Genomic DNA, 9,264 nt, shown 5'->3' with positions numbered 1-9,264 from the left:
CTGGAGGAGATTCCTTAAACATAGGTCCCCCTACATGTCGCCTTGCCTCCTCGACTTCACTGCTGGATTATGATCCTTGTCTGAGCTAAGGGCAGTTCCCAAGGGCTGGCAAAAGGCCAATGATTTAGCCAAAGGTGAGCATGTCCAACAAGGTTGCCCAACTAGGTTATTCTACCCTGAGGTGTGTATGCACAACCCATTCAGAGTTTGAAAGTAAAACTTGCAAGGGTGCAAACAGCACGGCTGTGTAAAATGGCCAAGTCACAAAGAGCTGGGGCAGTGAGCTGAATAATAACAATAATAGTGAGGATTGCTGAGAGGCAGGAAAACATAGAGGTTGACAGCTCTGTCCCTGGGTCCCCGACACAAGCTCTGCCCCTCCCCTGCTGTGTAAAGCCTCTTCCTGGAAAGTGAATGATATAAAAACCCTCTTCTCAGAAGCTTACTGTAAAAATGAGATGAAATAGAATACTGAAGTGACCCCAAGTGGACCGGCTCCAGCATCCAGTCTCTGAGCAATGTGCTGCACAGCTGGATTTGGGAATGGGATAGACCAGGGTTCTAACCTAACTCCCATCTTGAGAAAGTGAGCCCCATCATTGAACCTCTCATTTTCCTCATCTGTAAAATAAGGATACAGATAATAATAGAGGGCTTTGTGAGGGTTTATTGAATTAATTCATATAGAGCACCCAGAACAGTGCCTACCAGGCACTACATGAGCCCAGGCAGGGTGGGCTGGTGCTACCTCACACTATGTGACCTGGCCAAACCACACAGTGGACATGGAGACCAGCACACAGAGACACAGGGTGGTCTGAGCAGGGATGGCTGTACTCCTGGAGCTACCTCTGGGCCCTTGAAACTGCTGAGGACATGCCTGTTCTTCAACGTCAGAGATGACTGCATTTCAGCCCATCCCTGTTCCCTGACGTAATCTGCACGCAAACCTGTTCTCTGACAAAGAAAACACTTTGACCTGGCAGATTGATGCAGGATTTTACAACAGGAACATTTTTATGCAGCCTCCTTAAAACTGACCTGTCAGGGTGTAAACCACTTTAGAAAACAGTATGGACATTTCTTATAAAGTTAAATATACACTGAGTTATACTACTCCTCGATATTTACTCAAGAAAGAGTAGTGTGTTTACTCTACAAAAAGAGTTGTGTATGAATGTGCATAGCATTTATAATAGTCAAAAACACAAATGTCCATCAACGCGAATGAGTAAGTCAACTTGTTGGGAACCGTCTCATCAGGTTTCAGGAACTGCAGCTTCGCCAACAGACGAGATGGCCCCAAGGCTGGAGCTGAGCGAGGAGGCCTTGGGAAAATAGGCCACTGAGGAAACAAAACCTGTCCCCCTGGCAAGGGCACAGCCCCTGCTTCCCTCATGTCACCCTGCTTGGCCCCAGAGGATGGCTGGTTAGTCAATGACAAATAAGACCCCTCAATGGCAGAGGCAGCCTAAGACAGGCACAGTCGCATAGGGGCCATCAGGGAAGGACTTGGGAGACACAGAGAAGGAGCAAAAGGCCTTCACCCCTTGGCTTTGTCATAGCCAGAGTCCTCATTCTATCTGAAAGAAGCCTCCTTATCTCTTGAAACAATGCTAGAGTCAGGTACAGCCCTAAACTGGATCGGGCAGCCCCTGGGGGAAATCAGGCCTAGAAATAAATTACACTCCTTGGAGCATGCTGTGTTTCTCCCTCAAGCTGTGATAACCAGCTCATGCTGGGAAGAAATTTTTCATTATTCATGGACCCTGACCTAAACCATTTGGCGCTCTTATGTTTATTTATCTTGGACCCATGCAAATTGGTGTGTTCCTACTCTTCGTCTTCTTCAAACATCACCTACACTCTGTATACTTAAGATACTGATGTAATTAGATTACCTATACATTCCTGCTACCACTGATAAGCCTTTCAATAAAAGCCATTGAGCACAGGGGCTTGGGGCATTCCCCACTAGAGGGAATCACCATCCCCTTTCCTTGACAGGTAATTGGTGTCTGGGACGATCCTTCCATCTGTGGCAAATCAGGGGACTTCGCAGGCCAGGGCACTCCATATCAACTGAATTATATTTAAACAATGGAATATTACTCAGAAATCAAAAGGAAAGAACTACTGGTTTAAGAACATGGGTGAATCACAGAAATATGATGAAAGAGTGGGAGTCAAAGATAGGATGAGCACATCAATGGGTTGAGAATACCTGGTTTATACATTTCTTACTGATTTTCTTTAAATGTTGATAATTTAATAACTTTTTTTGACCTTGTCAAGGGGTCCTTGACATCACAACATCTGCATCACAATGTCTGCATTACAATGTCATGTGCACATCCAGGAAATCAGAGAGATCAGTAGACAAATGACAGTAATACACTCTGTTTGGTGTTTCAAGAGATTTATGTACAAAGCACATGGACTAATCTGCAGGGGGGGGGGGCTGTTTTCCCAGGAGGATGGGGAAGAAAAAGGAAATAACATGTGTGAAGGGTCTGAGGAGTGAGAGTTTGGCCTGTGTGAGAAAGAACACAAGATCAGACAGGATGCCCCATCTCAGGGATGGGGAAAGCAATGGTTGAAAGGGAAGCCTGTGAAGCTTCCTGGCCTCAGGTTGCGAGGCCAGTGCAGGTTCCACTGGAGAATCGGAAGGCATGGGAGAAGCAGGCACTGACATGGTCATATCTACCTTTGAACTAGAAAGCTCTGAGGAAGGCATAGAAGACCCACTGGAGGGAGAAGGGCCCATCCTTGTCATCATTTCCACTGAAATAAAATGTGCCTTTCTGCTAATGGATTGTTCTGAATACGAGTAGTATTAGGTAATACTTCAGCATATAGCAGCTCTGAGGGTAGCTCAGCTGCTTGTCCTTTGGTACTTTCTGTTTCTTTCCTGAACTGGGGAACCCTGGCTTCCGAATAACCCATTCACTCAGGCTCCCAAGGTTAACACCACTGGTCTGTTTCAGAGATGCAAAGTTTCAGGAGCAAACCCAGACATTCATGGTCCATGGTAGAGGAGGTCAACAGAGCCAAGGGGACACAATGATATCTCCAGCCTCCCCTAGTGAGCAGTCTCTCTATGCTGGGTGGGATTTCCAAATGGGAAACCACTGACCAGTCATCTCAGAAGGGAGAGTGTCATAAAAGGGCCAGGGCCACTCAGGGCCAGGATTACAGCCACAAAAGGCCCAGACACTCTAGAAAGTTTATGAGGCCATGGAAAGAAAACAGGAGGGAAAGCAGGGCTACTGCCCGCCCCACCCAGCTTCCTCTTTCATGAGCTCATGATCAAAGCCAGGGTGCCAGGGATTGAGTGAACTTGTTTTTTCCCTAACTTGGTTCTGAGTCACACAGGGCATCTTTCCTTCCCAGAAAACTGAGCAAGGATTACCCTCTGGGAGCTGGTCAACCCCAGTCCTAACATGGGATCCCCACTCAGCCGGCCAAGAGCTAGAAGTGGGCTATCCAAGAGTACCTTCCTCACAGGTCGAACTGGGAGGATGGGGCCTGGGCCCTCCCAACCTTCGAAGAAAGGGGCCAGTGACAGCGCTTTGGATGTAAGAGGGAGGCAGGTCTGACTTTTAAGCAATGTGGGAGTTGCTGCTGAATCCTGGGCTTGCAGAAGAGAGAGAATCATTAGAGAGCCTTTAGTCTATGTCCTTGACTTTACAGATCACCTCATCCAGTAAATATGGGGCATCTGAAAATGCAGGACAAGGGCGGAAATACTTCATTTGTTGTACTTCCTCCCCCCTCATAAGTATACTTGGAATTAAATCTCAGTCATATTCTCCAATGCTGACATTGGAGTGGTCTGCAGAGGGATGCGGTCTGCTTCCCTAAGGAACTGCAGAGCCCTCCATTTCTAACCTTCTCAGGCAGCCAGCACAGAGAGGCACAGTTCCAGATGCCGAAAACAGAGCAGTGAGCAAAATGAATGCAGTCCCGCTCTCACTGAGTTGTAAACAGGCCAGGAGGAGGAGCTGCAACCTTGGGGCCCTGGAAAACCAGTGTTGCCACAAGAACAGGGGTGCTGGGTCCTTTTCCCAGCTCCCCACTCTCAGCAGTCCACAGAGGATTGTGGCTAAATTGGTCTGTGCTGCATCCCAGGGGAGGGACACCATGTTCTTTTGTGACCTTGTCTTGGTGCTCCAGGCAACCTTGCCATTCTTCTGTGGCCTGGTCTTGGCTCTTCTAAAGCCCAAAAGAGACTTCAAGGGTCATTTATTAACTCACTGCCAAGAACTCACCAGCCACCCTACTGCCACGCCTCTGGGAAGAATTGTCCTGTCCAGCAGGTGTGTGTTTGAGGGCAGGGGGAGGGTGTTTAAAAGAACAGGCATTGGCTGAATGAGAACTAAGAATGCAGGAGACTCTGCTCCTCTCAAGAAGAGAAAAAGCCACAAATCCAGCCTGATATGGAGAAGGAAGGAAGTGGGGAGACAGAAAAGAAATCCTATCTCCTGATGATCTTAGCACTTGGAGGCTATTTTCTCATCCCTGCCTCCTACTCCTGGGTTGGCTCAGAGTGGTGCATATCTGCTTCAAAACAGCCCTTCTTCCCAGGATCATAGTAATGTCCACTACGGAAGAAACACCCACTATGTTCTGAGAAGCAGCATATTCATATTCTTAATCCTCACAATAACTTACCATAAGGTCAATTTACCCCTTTTCAATTTAAACATTCAGAGAAGTTAAGTAGCTGGCCCACTGTCATGAGTTAAATAATAAGTAGAAGAGCTGGAATTTAAACCCAGTTTCCTCTAACACCAAGAGATGATAATATGCTCTTTTTGCCAACCTGTGTCTCTTTTCTATCTCAAACCCATCTCAAGTCAACAAATAGTTCCTGAGCTTCTCCTAAAGGCCAGGTGCAGCTAAGAGCTGTTGGTTTTCATTCTGTGACCCCAGGACCCTCTTCCATCCCTCTGTCCCTGCTTCTCTTTCCCAGAAGCTCCCACTTCCAAAGATCATTCCCCTCCACCTCTCAAGGCTGCCTCCTTCCAAGTAACTTTATGCCCAATTCTAGCCTGAGCTCTAGGTGGGATACAGGCATAAGTTCTAAGGGACTTAGAAGAAGTGAGGGCAAGGGCTTTGCCTCCTTGGACCAGGAAGAACTTGCCTGCACAGTTCTTCCTGATCCAGGCACATCACCCTGAGCCTCAGTTGAGCATCTTGCAACCTGACCTTTGAAGAGGGAGTATGTGGTCCTCTGAAGGGTCACAGCTATATAAAGAGAAGCCTCTGGGGCTGAGTGTAGCTCCTCAGAGGAGAAGGATTGAAGAATTTATTAAGCCCCTAATGTAAGCCCCAAATGGTGAAAGGCCGTGTGCTGGAGATACTACAAAGATATTGTGAGGAAAAGGGCAGATGGCGGCCTCTAGCCCCATGGAGATTATATTTCAATGGGGACAAGCAATAATAAAAATTACACAGGTATATAAAAGGACTCCCCATCGTGGTGAATGTTATGAAAAAAGCAAATGAGGGGTTAAGAAAGAGGTGAGTGGGAGGTCAAGCAGTGGAATGAAGGAACATGGTGATCCTGCGAAGCTGGGGAGGAAATGAGGACAGCTAGAAATGGAAGGGCCCAAGGGCCTGCTTTCCTAAGACTAGGGCAGTGAGAACCAGTCCAGCTGCTGATCTCAGCCTCTGGACCTTTCTGGCCTTAACTCAGCCCTCAGCTCTCACTTCTGAACCCCCTTGTTGGCTTAATTATTCACTCTCCACCTTTCCCTAGCTTCCTGTGTGGAGGGGTGGGGTGGATAGGGCAGAGCCCTGTGTCTCTGAGGGTAGCAGGAATGGGAATGGCATTGGTTAAGAGGTAATGGCAAGCTCTCAAGTTCTCTCCTTCTTTTCTTTGTCCCACTCTGGTCTTGCCACAAAGACAGGTCTGTGCCAGAAGGACAAAGAGAATAACTAGGCCCAGCTGGAGATCCTGAGTCCAGAGGTAGAAGCTAGCAGCCAGACATGCTCCCTTCATTCCCCTCACCTGCCTAGTATGCACTCCTGATCTGGAGAGCCACCCCACTCTTTAGTCACCTCCACTTTACATCTGTGAGTACGTGGACTGGTCCAAACATGCCAGTAGTCATGCATTTATGTTGGGTGTGGTGTAGGGGGCAAGTTGCCTTAGAATAAGGGTTAGGAAAGTGTGTAGGCTCGCTGTGCTTGGATGTAAGGAAGATGGCAAATATGAAAGGCAGGTGTGGGAAAAGGATATGTCTTTGTAGAGGAAGTGTGTTTTATGCTGTCAAGAAGAAGTGTGTAATGCTAAGGGGTCCCATGTATTTAGACAGGAATAGTGCATGTAAAGTAACTTCACATATAGTCCTAGGAAGCAACTGTATACACAGCAGTAAAGTATCAATTTCTAGTCCAGTTGTGGGGCTGTCCATTTATTTGCATCCCCACACAATCTTGGTTGAGAAATGCCCTTAGGTGTTCCTTATCCGGTGTCTGCATAAGAATTGTCCCAGCTTTTCTTAAGATGCTGTCAATGTAGAGTTTGAAGGAATGTATCTATGTCTCAAAAGCTTGGAGTGACCCAACTGGTATGTGTATTTTCAGTTTTGCATTTCTCATCTTTCATTTATCAAGATTATTGAGCCCTGGCTGGTGTGGCTCAGTGGACAGAGTGCCAGCCTGTGAACCAAAGGGTTGCCAGTTCAATTTCCAGTCAGGGCACATGCCTGAGCCAGGTCCCCAGTTGGGGGCGTGTGAGAGACAACCACACATTGATGTTTCCCTCTCTTTCTCCCTTCCCCTGTCTCTAGGAATAAAATTTTTTTTTTAAAGAGGTTATTGAGCAACTACTACATGCAAGGCACTTGCTTTCTATGGCGGACACAAAGACGTGTGACACAGTCTCTAATGGGAGAGGTCAGACATATATTCAGCATGTCCCAAGACATCATATGATCTACTATAAAGATCTGAGCTTAACATTTCAAATCTCTGGAGTCAGCTTTGCTTCCTTTATTCTGTGCTGTCAGCACCTCCTACTCTCCATGCTCGCTGATGCTAAGACCCATCTTAACTGTTAAATTCTGGTGATTTCATGCTAGGAATGTCTCTTAGAGCCACCCTTCCTCTTGGTCACTCTGCCATGGCCCATTTCAAGCCCTTATTACCTCCTATCTGCACCTCTTCAATGGCCTCCTGCCCTGCCTCAGTGTCTCCGCACCCAGGGCATGCTCATTATCCTACTCAGTTCCCGGGTTCAAGTGTCCTCCTGTGGGGCCCTGTCACCCTGTGCCCCACATGCTCCACAGTCTGGTCACACCTAGATTCCTGACCTGGCAGCTAAGCTGTCCCCACTTTGCCCAACTGCTTCCCAGCCCTTGTAACTTCCCATTACTCCTCTATAGGAACTTACTCCAGCATTGTTTTCTTCGTGGTTCCCCAAACACATGCTGTACTTTTCCGGCTCAAGGCTGACTCCATTCTCTTTCTCAAAGTCATCTTCCACATCTGACTCTGTGGTAGCCCACTCACCGTTCAAGGTCATCTCACATGCCACTTTTCCAGAAAGACTCACCTGACTGATTAGTGAACACCAGCTTTTTGAAAAAAAGATTTATTTATCTATTTATTTATTTCTGTATAGAGGGGGAAGGGATGGGGAAAGGGAGGGAGAGAAACATCAATGTGAAAGAGAAACATTGATCAGCTGCCTCTCATATGCACTCTAACAGAACCCGCAATCCAGTCATGTGCCCTGACCAGGAATTGAACCTGCAACCTTTCGCTTTGTGGGACAACACTTGACCAACTGAGTCCCACTGGTCAGGGCTGAACACTAGCTTTTTGGGGTCCCCTTACACTGGCTTCCATTTTCTTAGGACCCTCAAGGAGTTCTTCAGGGTAGGCCCAACCTGAGGTATCCTTTGCGTCTGGCTTGCCTCACTCAGCAGTACATACACTGAATCTACCTCAGTACCTTTAATAGGGTGCCTGGCACCAATAAATACCCAATGACTGTGTCCATGAGCAGTTGTGTCTAAGGCACTTATGAAAATGTGTCAATTCTTTCTTAAGCTGAATTATTACCATTACCACAACCTTTGCATAGTGCCTCATACTTTAAAATGTTCTTCACATGAATTTTGTTATTTGATCCACACAACAAGGGAGAAATCTGGGAGACTGCTAACCATCTACCTTTGTATTTAGTGATCCTCTGCCCTAACTTTGTATGAACATCCAACTGGATAAGTGCTGGTTTGTCCCTGTGGAGTCTTCACCTTTGCTCTGTATGGTGTGTGTGCATGTGATTTGCATGTTGAAGGGGACAGAGCATGCCACCTCAAAATGTGCCACTTTGCATATGGATTGCTTTGAGCTGAAGGCCATCAAGACCCAGCAGACACAGGAAAAGCTTTTTACCTCTCCCTAAACTGTCTAAATGAATTTATTAGGGGCCTGTACCAGGAAGAGAGCTATTACCAGAGAGGACATTTTTATCTCAAAGACTTGCCTGCTTGTCAGGGCAAACATCTGACTACCAAGCATCTGCTCTTCTGATCTCCTGTGCATTGTCCTGCTCCCTGGTGAACCCATAGCTCCCACCCTTTAGGATGGCACAGAAGCCTCAGTCACTTGGGCACCTTTGAGTCTCAGGTCTTCATGGCTCAGGTTAAGTACATAATTAAACGATTTTCTCCTGTTAATGTCTTACATCAGTTTCATTATTAGACCAACCAAATAACCTAGAAGGAAAGAAAGGAAAAATTTTCCACCCCTCCAGCACGGGGTGGGGGAGGGGAGGGGAGTGTGTGTGTGTGAACGTTTGTATGTGTGTTTCCTGTATGCTCAGACCCACTCATTGTGAGCTAATGAGTTCATTTTTCTTCCTGTACTTGGCTATTTCTGTAACGACTTCCCTCTTGGGTGTGTTTTGTATGTGTATGTACAAGTCTGTGACTATATCTGTGTAACTGTGGTTCCTTGACTTTGCTGGGTTAGCATTGTAGCAGGATGGCCAGATTTCCTTATGTATAATCCTGCTGCCTCCCCAAACTTGAGGCCTGTGGCTAAACCATCTCCTAAAGCTGTCTGTGGGCCCTTCTCCAGCTGCCACATGTCCAGACATGTGCCTGCAGCCCGGGATCTCGCTCAATCCCTCTCACGTCTCACACACAACACAAACTTAGGCAACCACAGCTGCACAGGCCTTGAAAGTCTCCGCTCTCCGCCCTTTGCTTAATCGTCGGAATTTCCAGCGGGCTCTGGCCCAGA

This window comes from Pteronotus mesoamericanus, unplaced genomic scaffold, assembly GCF_021234165.1.
Source record: "Pteronotus mesoamericanus isolate MK-2021 breed Mesoamerican mustached bat unplaced genomic scaffold, CSHL_Meso_final contig_20, whole genome shotgun sequence".
Lineage (NCBI taxonomy): Eukaryota > Metazoa > Chordata > Mammalia > Chiroptera > Mormoopidae > Pteronotus > Pteronotus mesoamericanus.
Note: the sequence above shows the minus strand (reverse complement) of the source record.